Genomic DNA, 15025 nt, shown 5'->3' with positions numbered 1-15025 from the left:
TTTTTTCTTAATATATGTATTTATAGTTATAAACTCTTCTCTTAGAACTGCTTTTGCTGCATCCCATAAGTTTTTGTGTGTTGTGTTTCCATCTTCATTTGTTTCAAGATCTTTTTTATTCCCTTTGGATTTTTTTTGACCCATTCATTGTTCAAAAATGTGTTTTCAATTTCCACACAGTTGTGAATTTTCTAGCTTTCCTCTTGTTTTGATTGCTACTTTCATACCATTGTGGTCAGAAAAGATGCTTGATAATTTCTACCTTCTTGAATTTGTTCAAACTTGTTTTGTGGCTTAACATATACAATAAGTCCCCTACATACGAACCTTCAAGTTGTGAACTTTCAAAGATGTGAACGTGTGTTTACATGTCCAATCATATAAGTTATTTCACATGTCTGGTGTACAGTGTTACATGCATGCATCCTCTACAAATAGTTGTGCTTTTGTGTATTTTAATGTACAGTACTGTATAGAATACAGCAGTACAGTATCTTTATTTCAAGCCCAGGATGTCTGGAAGCAAACATAAAAGCAGTGATGATGTAGCTGGTACTACTGTACTTTTCAAGGTATTATACTGTAAGATTAAAAATGTTTACTTTATTTTTTGTGTTTGTTTTTTATGTATTATTTGTGTGAAAAGTATTATAAACCTATTATAGTTCAGTACTATATATAGCTGATTGTGTTAGTTCAGTACCTAGGCTAACTTTGTTGGACTCAAACCAGTTGGACTTACGAATTTGCTCTCAGAATGGAACTCATTCATATGTAGGGGACTGACTGTAATCTATCCTAGAAAATGTTCCACATACACTTGAGAAGAATGTTGTATTCTGCTGCTGTAGGATGGAATGTTCTGTATATATCTGTTAGTTCAATTTGGTCTAGAGTGTTCAAATCTGTTATTTCCTTAGTGATTCTATGCCTGAATGATCTACCCCTATTGAGATTGGGGTATTAAAGTCCTCAAATATTATTATATTGCTGTTTATTTCTTTTAGTTCTGTTAGTACTTTCTTTATATATTTAGGTGTTCCAGTGTTGGGAGCATAAATATTTATAATTGTTTTATCATCTGGATTAGTTGATCCCTTTATCACTATAAAATGAACGTCTGTCTCTTTGGACCATTTTTAGATTAAAGTCTATTTTGTGTCACATAAGTGTAGCTATCCCTGCTTTCTTTTGGTTAACATTGCTTGAAATATCTTTTTCCATCCCTTCATTCTTTGTCTATGTATAGCTTTAAAACTAAATTTCTTGTATGCAGCATATCATTGGATCTTATTTTTTAATCCATTCAGCTATTCTGTATCTTTTGATTGAAAGATTTAATCCATTTACATTTAAAGTAATTATTGATAGGTAAGGACTCACTATTGCCATTTTGCTAATTATTTTCTGACTCTTATAGATCCTTTGTTCCTTGCTTTCTCTTTTGCTGTCTTCCTTTGTGGCTTGATGAATTTTTGTGGTGGTATGCTTTGGCTCCTTTATCATAATCATGTGTATCTACTACAAGTTTTTCCTTTGTGGTTACCATGATGCTTACATAAAGAATCTTATAGTTATTACACCCTGTGTAAGCTGGTAATAACTTACTTTTGATAACTTACAGAAATTATAATTTTAGTTCTCCCCCACTTACATTTTAGGTTATTGATGTTATGCTTTACATCTTTTTAATACTATGTATCCTGTAACAAATTTCAGTGGGGAACTTCAGCCTTACCCCCAGGTTCTGGGATTTTCACAATGGTGTGTTATCTATGCATGGTTTTTATTTGGTCTTGTGAGGGGAACTGAAGTTTGGAATGACGTATGTCATCATCTTGATGACATTACCTGTGGATATTTTGTTTTCATTTTCTCCCTTCTTCTACTTTACTGTCTTTCTTTGCTCATTGCCTCCTCTTACAAAATGAGAGGTGAATCATTTTTAATAAAGGGCCACAGGAAGAAAGCATTTCAGTCCCCTTTTTCTCAGTGCTAGTGATATATTTGAACTAGCCAGGGTCATTTGTGGTGAGTAAAAAAGAAATATAGTGAAAGGCTGAGTATAATCACAAGTAAAGCATGTGGATTCACCTAGGTAAGGTAATATGTGGTGCTGGGATTGGAATTTAGATCATCAGGAATGAATCTGGCCCTATGCCAGCTCCAGACAAGCTAGAGTGGTCAATCCAATCTAAATCTCCTTCTAGGCTGGATAGTAAGATCACAAAGGACTGTAAGTAATGGTGGGTATTTATGGCCACATTGAATTCAATATTTATTAAATGTTTCTTGAAGAGAAGATACATGCTAAGCCAAAAGAGGTAGAAGAGGTCATAGTCAACATTAAGGGAAAATGAAACAGAGCGAAATCAAAACAAAACAAAAGAAAACAAAACAAAAAAGTCCCACAAACCCATAAAAGGGAACCATTTTCTCTTTTAGCACAGAATAAGCTCTCAGTTAAAGGAAGGTTATGATTATTGTGTGGTAAATACCAAGTGTTGCATTTTAGATCACTTTATTCTGGATAGTAGCTTTAAGAAAGTTATTATTCTTATTTTATAGATGTAGCATTTGGAGCTCAGAGAGGTTGAGGGTTGTGTCAGTGTCCTACCTTGTAAGTGCTGAAGCTGAGATTCAGATATAGATCTCTTTGATTATAAGTTACTCAGATGCACACAGATTAGAAAAGATCATCTTGGCTCCATTGGGTTTGGATAGTTTGTCAGATTCTGAGTGGGATGGAAGGGGGATGTAGTTAACCTATTGGACTCCAACATGAAACCAAAGGCCGTGGCTTGATTAGCTATTTCTTACCACACATCTCCTGGCTGCAATATCAAGCAAGGGATTTGAGTTCCGGGTTGAAGTGGAGGATGACAGGAACTTCTGTAAACTTACCTGCAGACCACAGATAAGCTGTTATACACTTTGGCAATTGCCTTGAACCCCTCAGCCCCCCAGAAGGGATGGTCCAGATGCAAAATTGAATGACTATGAAGGTAACAGTTATAGGGAAAATGAACTGAGTCAATGGGAAGCTTCCTTTGGGTCATTCCATGGTCTGACTGCCCACTCCTCTTCTCCTTCCCAACAAATCAGGATGCACCCAATAAGCTGTACACATTTACTGAGGTATCATGTCAGGCACAGTATGAGGTGCTAGCAATACTAAGTGAATTAGATGGTCTTTCTCTGTGCAGCTGAGATAAATAGATGATGGTTATCACTATCATGGTACCTGCTACATTATATTTGTGTGCTTGTCTCTGCGTTCACTCTATGTGTGCTCCTTTGGAGCAGAGAGTCAATGTTATCTAACTTTGTGTTCCCAATGCTTACCACAGTGCTTAAAAATAGTTTCTGGATAAATAAATACATTTTTTGGATAAAGTAATAAGGGAAAGACTATAACAAGTTTATATATTATTACAGGGAGACAAATAGACTTGAAAACAAATATGCCCATTAAAGGTGCTGTGATTAAAGTCCACAAAAGAGTGTGAGAAAGAAAGGTAATTAGTTCTAAGAAGTAGGTGGTGACACAAAGAAGATTTAAAAAGTAGGTGATTTTTGAGATAATTTTGAAAAGATAAATAAATGTTGGTTTGCTAGACAGGGATAGGGGAGAGGATATTAGAAGCATTGCAGGTAGAAAAAAAAAAGTTGAGCAAAGGTATGGATCATGGTGATGTAGAATAGCATTGTGAATGATAGAGATGGGAGGTGTGAGATGTTTCCTGTGATGAGAACATAAGCTGTGAGCAGAAGTTTGTTGAGAGAAAGTTTCTAGAGAAGAGAATATATATGCCAATTAAGGGGTTTGAACTTTATCTCAAGGGCAGTGGAAGTCTGTTAGAGGGTTTTAAGCACAAAAGAGATTTAAATAAAACTACTTTTTGCGTTGTTGTTAAGGAAGATCTCAGTTAATGATTGTATTCAGGAATTTTTCACGAGGTCAAGATCAGAGTAGACTGTGTTTTAAGGAGAGGGAACAGCTGGAAGAATGTTGGAAAGCTAGAGATCAGAAAAAGCATGGTTCATGAAAAAAATGTTCAGAGCAGAGCGACAATACCCGGAGTTCCAAAGAGAAACGATTAGAGTCAAGCTGCAGCAGGGGGCACAGAAGGGAGAAGTGACACTGGAGAACTTAAAAAGAAAAGACAGAGTGTAGGCATTAACTGGATATGTGGGCGAGTGCGGGGGTCAGGTGACTCCCAGTTCAGCCTGGGTGACTGGGTGGACAGTTATGCCACTCATGACAGTAAAAGAGGTGGTAGAAGGAGCAGATTTGGGGAGGCGAATATGATTGGTTAAGTTTTGTGCATATTGTTTGGAAATGTGTGTGGAACACCAGGTTGAGATGGTTCAGTAAGCAGAATGCAGCTTAAGAATGAGGTTTGATATAGAAATGACAACACTGGCCTCAGCAACATAGAGACCAGTAGAAGTTCAGGGGGTAAAAGAGATTACCTGGAAGAAATCTCATTCAATGTATTGTGAAATAAAAACAGTACGAAAAATAAAATCTTGGGATAGAGGGAGCGTGTCAACATTAAGTAACAGGCAGGGGAAGAAGAACCAGAGAAGGAACTGCTGGGATTCTACAGTTTTGACTGGGCAGGAAAGAGATAAAGAAGTAAGGGACCAGAGAGATTCAAAGACAAAGTGAAGAATTAAATTTAAAATTTACAAATCAACAAAGAGGGAGAGGTGGAAAGTCCAGCAGAGGTAAATACTGTATCTGAAGAGAAGTGATGGAATTGGATGAAGAATAGTTGAAGGGGTTGAGCTCATACTGAACGGCAGATGGTGCATCCCATGAAACTGGAGGAAAGGGGGCAAATTGTCGACCAGGCAAGGAAGACTCCAGAATTAGTTATAGATTCAATGATGGGAATTCCCACCTGTTAACCTTGGTTTTCTCAGTAAAGTAAGAGGCAAATTCATTTGCTGAAAGAGGAGGGTTTATGGTGGCAAAGGAGTAAGAAAATGGATAAAGGGGTGGAATAGCAAATCTGGGAATTGGGAGAAGGCTTGACCAGGTATAAGCATAATAGAGAAATGGAAGGATTTCATGGAATCCCACGTCCCTCCTAATTTCTTGAGGGGAATTTGTTTCTGACTGTCAGAAAAAGAATAAAAATTTCCTAAGGACATGCAATCAGCTAAATAAATTGTGAAACAGAGATCATATTCTATTTTAATGAAGTATGAAAACCCACAGTTTTTATATCAAAATAAAAGCCAAGCAACTAAGCATTAGGATATATTGGGACTGGAATCACTAGTGTCCAAATGTCAAAGACGAGGGAAAGAATAGCATTGTCCATGGATAAAAATCAATGTATTGTGCCCCCCTAATTAACAAACAAATAATAAAATACTCCAAGCCCAAGTGTAGATTGTACTGCTATGCTTGTAGCAAGATAGGTTTTCAGACCATAAATTTGAGGTGACATAAATTTAAACAGCTGTGAGAATGCTTAGCAGCTCAGCCATTAGAGCAGTGTCAGATGGTAGATGGCCATTCTGACCCAAAACGGAGGGTTTTTGTGTCCTGTGTATCAGAAGGACAGAGCAGAGGGTCCTTCCCTGGAGAAACATCTGAGTCCTAAATGGAAGGCCAGTGTCCAATTAAGAAGAACATTGGATCAAAAGCTCCAACCTCCTTTTCCCAGTAAAACAGACAATGTTCTGGCCAGCCTAATCAAGAGAAAAGATAGAAATTAAACATCAATCATCAATTTAAAAAGCTTTTAGTAACCTCGTTATAAAAATGTACTAACTTGATATGATTTAAAATCTCTCACAACCTAAGTGTCCATCAACAGATGAATGGATAAAGAAGATGTGGCACATATATACAATGGAATATTACTCAGCCATAAAAAGAAACAAAATTGAGTTATTTGTAGTGAGGTGGATGGACCTAGAGTCTGTCATACAGAGTGAAGTAAGTCAGAAAGAGAAAAACAAATACCATATGCTAACATATATATATGGAATTTAAGAAGAAAAAAAAAGGTCATGAAGAACCTAGGAGTAAGACAGGAATAAAGACACAGACCTACTAGAGAATGGACTTGAGGATATGGGGAGGGGGAAGGGTAAGCTGTGACAAAGTGAGAGAGTGGCATGGACATATATACACTACCAAATGTAAAACAGATAGCTAGTGGGAAGCAGCCGCATAGTGCAGGGAGATCAGCTCGGTGCTTTGTGACCGCTTAGAGGGGTGGGATAGGGAGGGTGGGAGGGAGGGAGATGCAAGAGGGAAGAGATATGGGAACATATGTATATGTATAGCTGATTCACTTTGTTATAAAGCAGAAACTAACACCATGGTAAAGCAATTATGCTCCAATAAAGATGTTAAAATAAATAAATAAATAAATAAAATAAAATTTCTCTCTGAAACCAACAGCCAATACTTACAATACTTAAAAGTAAAATAGCAGAAACATTCTTATTAAAGGTAAGACTAAGATAAGGATGACATCATAATTATTCATTTTATGCTATTCTGAAGTTATAGCCAATGGAAAAGGGCAGAAAAGAGAAATAAGAAAAATAATTATTGGAGAAGAAAGAAAAATTATTGTTTACAGACTATATGTCTATCTAGAAAACTCATGAGAATAAATTTGAAAATTATTTGAACTAGTTAGAGGGTTTAAAAAGATGATCAGTTACAAAATTAATATAGAAAAATTTACTAGATTCCAGAAATTATCAATTAAAAAGCACAATGAAAACAGTTCTGCCCACCAGAGTAACAAAAATTACAAAAAGTTATAATATCTAGGAAAAAATTTAATAAAAGCTCTGTTAGAGCTACATGAAAAACAACTGGAAAATTTTACTGAGAGACATTAAAAAAACTTTAAAAAGTTGATGCTGCTGCTGTTTTCATGAATGGTGAGATAGAAGAGTATAAATATATTGATTGTCCCCAAACAGATGTATTTATACACAAATCCCCAATTGTTTTATAAAACTAGTTAAAATTATAACTTTACCTACATACATGAGCTTATTCATGTATGAAAAGCCAAGAAAAAACACTGAAAAAAATGAGAGGGAATTTGTACCATCAGAAAGCTATATGTTATTATAAATGTACATTTGTATATCCATAGATTGTTTAGAACCAGAAAGAAACCCTAGTACAATTAAGAACTTAGAATAAGGTAAAGTTGAAATTTAAATTTGTGAGAAAATGGTGGAGTACCTACTAGATGAAGCAGAATAAATGGTTGATTATAAGTTATAGCCTCTAGTAGACCAGTGTAAGTGCCTGCCTGGATTTGCTGGCCTCTGCCTCCTCCTGAGCTGCCATCCCTCATCTCCTAACAGCCCTGCTTCCCCAGGCTCCAGGCACTGCCTCCATTGCTCTTTCTGTCACACAGAAGACATAGCAGTTCCAGCAGCCACGTAAGGTTCAACTGAGTCGATGGAGCCCAGACTTCCCAGCAGCTGCCCGGAATGTTTAGGTAATGAAACTCAGAAGCACAAACCTTGGCCATCAAAAGAAAGGAGACAGAGTGGACAGATCAGTTCCTCTCTCCTCATCCCCCTCTGCTCCACTGGACTCATGCATTGGCTGTGTCAGCCTCTCTCTCTGTTGAAATCCTGCATCTGGGCAATGGCTGTGTTTTCCTGTGAAACTGTAGCTAGCCTCGTAACAATGCACCACGTTTGATTTTCTTTCCTCCTTCCCTTCCTTACTTCCTCATTTTCCTTTTCTCACTCTTGATGCCCTGGGATTCCTTTCCGCCCAAACCTCTAATATGTAAGCTTTTCCTCAGGCTCTGCTTTACAAGGAACTGGTGCTCATTCACATTCCTTCTCACACTTCATACTAAAATACATCATAGATGGATTAGAGCATTACAATGTAAAAACAGTGCATAAAAGATGAAAAAGAAAATATTAGTGTATCTATCTATAAAGATGTATGATACAGAGGTGCAGAAAATCTTTTTAATCCAAAATTTGATAGATTTGACTTTATACAATCTTAAACATTTGCAGAAGTATCATAAGCAAAATTAAATAACAAATATCAAAGAAAATATTTGAAATGCCTTACACAGAAATAGGTTAACATACGTTAATAGATTGGTATAAGTTAATATATAAGAAGCACTTAATAAATACATTTAAAAAGTCTTAATAGAAAAAAATAGACTAAGAATTTGAACAAGTAATCCACAAAAAAGAAACACAAAGGATTGAAAAACATGAAAAAAAAATTCAGGCTTACTAAAATCAAGGAAACACAAATGAAAGCAACAATAATTTATTATTTTCTTCTAAAAGATTTTTTAAGGTTAAAACAAAAGGCAATGCCCCAAATCGGGGAGGGTGCAAATGTGCTTTCACAAACTACTGGGAGTTCTGTAATTTGGTATATTCTTTCTGGAAATATATACCAAAAGCTTTAATTTTTTTCTTATCCTTTAGACTAATAAATCCACATATAAAAATTTATCCTAAGGAAATGATCAGAGATTTAAGACTTATGTTGAAAGATATTTAAAGCAATATGGTCTCTTATTGTTGTTGTAAACAGCTGGAAACAAGACAAATACCAAAGAAAGGGACTGGCTAAATAGACTTTTGTATATTAATAAGATGGGATTTTCTGCACCTATTTCATATTTTCATATATGAAAAGTTGTGGGAAAATGTCCTTAACATATGCTGGAATATAAAAACTGCTTAAAAAATTATGTAAAATAAAAATTTAAATAGAAAAACCCAAAGGATTTACATAATATATGCAACTCTCTTCTCTCCTTTAACATCTTCTCCAAGACAAAACTAAACTAAACTCAACATGAACTTTGGAATGTTTGGAAGCATGAACATTAATAAAAAATTAATGATGAGTCACTAGTGTGTTTTTTCTAGAATAACTTTTGCTAATTTCTTAATCATAAAATATTATTTTTAAATGATTTTGAGCCATAGACCTAAATGTGAAAGATGAAACTATAAAAATTCTAGAACAAAATATAGGATAAAATCTTTAGGACCTTGAGGCAGTTGCAGATTTCAAAGCTCAAACTATTTTATGATTTTAGAAAAAAGAAGTGACAATTGGTCTTTATTAAAATTTAAAAATTTTGCTCCTCAAAAGATAATTTAAAGAAATTAGAAGGCAAGCCACAAAATGAAAGAAAATATTTTCAATGCATGTTTTTAACTGCTCTTATCTAGAATAGATGAAGAATCCTTATAATTCAATGAGAATACAACCCAATTCTGAAAATAGGCAAAATATTTGAATACACAGTTCACAAACAAAGATATACAATGGCCTCACCACATGAAAATATGGTCAAAATCATTAGTTATCATGGAAATGCAAATTAAACTACAAAGAGATACCATTACGTACCCACTAGAATGGTTGAAATTAAAGGCTGATAATACTAAATGTTGGCAAGGATGTGGAACAAGCAGAACTCACATATGTTGCTGTGTGAATGTAAAATGGTGCCACCACTTTGAAAAACTGTCTGTTTCTTAAAAAGTTAAACATATACCTACCATACCACCAGCCTTTCTACCCCTAGGTATTTACCCAAAAGGAAGAAAAATATATGCCCACACAAAATATTGTGTGTAATGTTTCTGGCAGTTTATTTGAAATAGCCCCAAACTGGAAATAATCCAATGTCCATCAATTGGTGAATAAATAATCAAATAGTGGTATATCTATACAATCGAATATTTTTCAGCAATAAGAAAGAATGAATTCCTGATATATACACCAATATGAATGAATTTCAATGTGATTTTGCTAAGTAAAAGAAGGCAGGTACAAAAGATTTCATGCTGTATGATTAGTTTTCATTCTCTATAGCATTTTATATAAATGTAATCTATCCAGAAAACTAATCTAATCAAAACCAGATCAATAGTTGCCTATGGCCAGGAGTAGAGGGAGGGATGGTTGGTCAAAGGACACAAGGTAATTTTAGAGAATTATGAAAATTTTCTGTATCTTGATAGTGGTGACAGTTTCATGGATACATATATTTGTCAAAACTCATTGAATTGTATACTTTAAATGGATGTATTGATAGTTAATAATATACAAATTATACATCAATAAAGTTATCTAAGGATTATTTTCTTCCTGTGTTCCTTGCTGGCTGAAATCTACTCAATCTTGATTACTCCTTTGCTTATTGCCTGTTCTCCTACTTATTATTGTTTTGCTATAGTAGATTTAGGGATACAATTATAATTGCTTGTGTGTGTGTGTGTGTGTGTGTGTGTGTGTGTGTGTGTGTGTGTGTGTAAGAGAGAGAGAGAGAGAGAGAGAACTGAGAAAGAAGAGATTGAAGATTCCAAAATGCTAGGGGATTTTTGGTGAAGAGAAAGTTCCAGAGGCTTGGAATCCAGAGTACAGGTGGATGTATGGGACTTGGAGAGTGATGACAGGATATTGGGAAATTTGAGGTGGACTCATGAGAATCTGAAGTAGCCATGTCTGATAACCTCAAATGTTCCACAAACGAAAAATACCGTCTTCTGAGAGATGGTCCCGGATGGGCTGGTAGTTGAGGAGACTACAATGCACTATAGAAGTCAACAAGAAATGAATAAAGGGTTAAATTGAAACAGGTGAGGGTCAAGGGATGAGCAGGAAACTCCAGAACAAGGTGAACCCTCTTCGTGCTCTCAGTGGTTTTTCAGGCCCTTCTCCTCCTATGATGTCCATGGGGGAATAGCACATTGCTGACCATTGATTATCATCCCACCTTACTTTCTCATATCTGAACTTCACAAATATTTTGCAACTGTCTAGAGGTTCAATGTGGAGAAATTAGGAAATGGAGGTTCTTCTACCCTGGTTATTGTTAGGTCTTTGTTTGATTTTCTTAAGAATCACCAGATCTGATCTCTCTCCAGCTGATGGAGGAATAATACTCATGACGTAGATCCATCTCCAGTAAGCAACATTCCCGGTCTTCCCTTGCTAAAAGGAATACATTATTTTGCATGCAGTATGTCCATTGAAGATCCTTTGCTTTCTACCAGCATGGTGAAAATGTAGTCCTGCTTAGGACTACACTAACCCTACGTGCCTACTAACTGGGTTGTGAGGTTGGAACTATGGCTGAGAGGATCTGTGCCAGATAAATGTATTATAATGACTTTAGTCTGTATCATCAGTCTTAGATAATTGTACAGCAGCAGACATGACTTTCTTCCAGAGGCAGACTGTTAGAATGCATGACATAATAGTGCCATGATTAATCTGAGCTAGCCCTCATGGGAGGGTCAAGAGGTACAAATTCACAGGCTCCTATAACTACTGTAAAATGATACATCAACACGGCATTTGGGGGTGAAGCATCAATCATAAAATATATTGTTAAAAATAACACTTGGTGAAAATAAATACTTGGCTGGTTAGACCCCAATAAAGAGGACAATTAACATTATAAAAAAGGTATACTTCTGATATTTTAATTTGGGTTTTTAGAATTTAAACTTAGATTGCTGATACTCATCATTGCATCGTTATTGAGAATACAGAAAGATTCCCCTCCCACCTTGCTTCTATTTTTCAAAACTTGGTAGAAAATTTATGTATGATATTGCTGAAACATACTTTCCAAATATTAGTAACTGATCTCTATGTGATAAATTGTGTACTTGATTAACCTTAATTGCCAAGATAGCAGAGAAAAGGGTACTCTTACTATTTTCTGATGTTTTGTTTCTGATCATAGTTGTAGAAGAACTAAAATAAGTGGTTTTAGGAGAGAATAATTAGGAGGCTAATTAATTAAGATTTGTTTATAGTTGTATTTTCAAGGCATTTATTGGTCTTAACTAAAAGATTCTATTTTCATTCAAGATATTAGGGCCCACTAAAGGTAGTGAGGTAATCAAGTACCGGCACAATGTGTTATCTGGGAGAACAGGGAGTATGGGGTCCTGCAGAGCTGACTGTACTGTATCCTTTTTGTTTGTTTGTTTTTAAAGCTAAGAATGAGATTGAAAATTCCAAAATACTAGGGATTAATAGGTGGAGAGAAATATCCCAGGGGCCCCTAGAGGCACAAGATCTAGATACACAGGGAGGAATAGGGCCCTCTGTTCTGAGGGTTTTACATGCATTACATTTAATCCTCACAACTCTATGAGATAGTAGTATTATTGTCTCTATTTTTCAGGTAAGAAATCTGAGGCACAGAGAGATAATTTGTGCATATTCACAAAGCTAGTAAGTGGAGGAACAAAGATTTTCATCTCTACAATCTGGGCCGAAATTCTTGTAGATGTATTATGATTAGTAGGTAATATGTTTTATCAAAAGTAGCTAGCATGGTGTCCTTCACATAATAGATGCTTGAGGTGCCAAAAATATCAAATGGCATTAATTGATTTGGATTTCATAGTAAGACAAAATCAGCTGGTGTCTATAGATCTTAAAGTCTCAACCCAATAACAAATTGTAATCCTTAAACACAGTGTAAGGGGGAAATAACACACATACTCTGTTCTTCCTGTTATATGCAGTCAGTGTGGTCGATATAGGACCCTACTCTGCAAACCAAAGTACACAGTGTGTGTGGTGGAGAAGCCAGGTTGGTGAGGGGGCTGAGGAAGAGGAGACTGCTCCCATCAATCACGTAGAGTTCTTTGATTTGCCCTCACTGTTAAAACGACCAGTTAAATCAATAACTTTGGAGTGGAAGTGGGAAGATTCAAACTTGTTAGGCAACACATGGAAAAAATAATCAGATCAGTTGGCTGATAGCCCCCAATCAGTGCTTGCAAAATTAAGAAAAGAACTCCAACTGGTTACTTATTTCTTGCAGACCCTAAATTCCCAGCTATTTTATTGAAGGAGTTTAACGTAAGGACAGATGCTAACACTTGACCCATTAATTGTTCTGTTTTAGCAGAAGAGTGGGGTGTGGAGGAGGTGTGGGGTGTGGAGGTGGGTAAGTGCACACTTGACTTCATACTTTTTGCTTTTTTCAAGGTGAATCTTGCTGGGTTAATCTCCAAAGAACCATACTTAGTGGTGTATTTGCTTAAGGAATGCTAGCAAATGTATATCTTTTCTCCATTCACATAATATTAAGAGATTTTCAGTATTCTCCTCGTTGAATTTGATATCTTATACACCACAAAGAAGTTCCACGATAGAAGATTTTTATTTTAATTAAAAAAAATTCTTTTGCTTTTTAACATTTCTGTCTCTTGCTTGGAACTTTGGAAAGAACATATGAGGCCTTCCATAGTTAACAAAAGCAAACTAAAGCAAATAATCACCTTCTGGTACTTCTTTCCACATATTCTAATTTTTTAATGGAGAAAATGCATTCTTAAATTAAATATGCATAATAAGGAATGCTAATAATAAGAATAAAGTGGAATATGTGAGAATGAATCTCGTGTTGTAAGCAAAATGCATTTGAGTTGCAAAGGATAAAAGCTGGCTTGAATTAGTAAGAATCAGTGCAAAAAAGAAAAGCCTCATAATGTTCATAAATTGTTCATAATTGTATGGATTTTAAATATAAAAGTTGGCAGTGGCAAAAGCTAAAAGCCATTAGGAGAGATACCATTGTGCAATGTACTAGGAGCAGCAAGTCACAATCTTATGAAATAAAATCCCTGCTAGATTTTTCTAAAATTTTGATAACCATACTTGAGACTTATCTTGATGTTTACTACAATGCGTGCATTGTTCAGCATGGCATGGCCTAATGCATATATGAATCATATTTGAAAAGAGCTACTAATTAACATGAATACTCTTCTTCCATGAAGGTCGTTTATTGCAAAGTTCTTTTTTTTTTTTTTCCAGGCTGAATATAGCTAAAGGAATCCTTAACAACAGCCATTAGTTTAAGAGACTAGTCTGTTTTCTCCCTTACATTGGGTCATAGTTTTAAAGAGTCTTTTTCTCCTACCAAGAAGCCATAAAAAACAATATTTAAGAGAAGTAGAGAAGAAAAAACTATCTTTCTCTTATTGAGCAGTACTCCACTCATTGTTCTATTGTCATCAACTTTATTCTCTCATCAACTTCTTGTTTTAGTATTGAAGAATTATTTAGCTAAACTGTTAGACTTTATTTCAGATTAAATCAGTAAGTTGTTCTTTGAAAACTGGGTTGCCAGTACTTTTCTAGGATTCATTGGGATGGTCCCTAAAATGTTTTCCAAATAAGCAAAAGCATTTTGGGGCTTTGTTCTACTGCACTGGAGGAACTTTCAGAACATTTCACTATTTCAGTTTTGGGTCCAGTAGATTTTTTAGCTTAGATGTTTCAAGAAAGTTAGCCAAGTTGAAGGGATTCCCAAGGATTGTTGGGAAACAATATTACCCAGAGCCAAAAATATCTCTAAGCTCAGTACCTTTAGTTGGAGCTTTGTCTCCATTTCTGATGGTTAATTTTATTTGTCAACTTGGCTAGGTTATGGTACCCAGTTGTTTGGTCAAACTCCAGTCTAAATGTAGCCATGAAGATGTTTTTTTTAGATGTGACTGATATTTAAATCAGTAGACTTTGAGTAAAGCAGATTATCCTTAAAAATGAAGATGAGCCTCATCCAATCAGAACAAAGACTGAGGCTTCCCCAAGAAAGAAATTCTGCCTCAAGACTGCAACATGGAAACTCTGCCTGATTTTCAAGCTTGCAAATTCTGGGCTCAAGACTACAATACCAGCTCCCCCCTGAATTTCCCACCTGATGGCCTGTTCTACAGACTTGCCAACCCCCTCAATCATGTGAGCCAATTCCTTAAATTTACCTAACTATCTCCATCTTATTGGTCCTCTTTCTTTGGAGAACGCTAACTAATCCACTACACCGTTTAAGTAAAATGAGTGGTAAGTTTACAGTACAAAACATGTTCTCTTAACTGCTTGGCCTGTAAAATAGAACTGGATTTTAGGTCAGGTTTTCATGATATAACAAACCGATTAAAGAGCCAATCACATTGTGATTTTGTCTACATGATACCAGATATC

Source organism: Stenella coeruleoalba (assembly GCF_951394435.1).
Source record: "Stenella coeruleoalba genome assembly, chromosome: 1".
Lineage (NCBI taxonomy): Eukaryota > Metazoa > Chordata > Mammalia > Artiodactyla > Delphinidae > Stenella > Stenella coeruleoalba.
Note: the sequence above shows the minus strand (reverse complement) of the source record.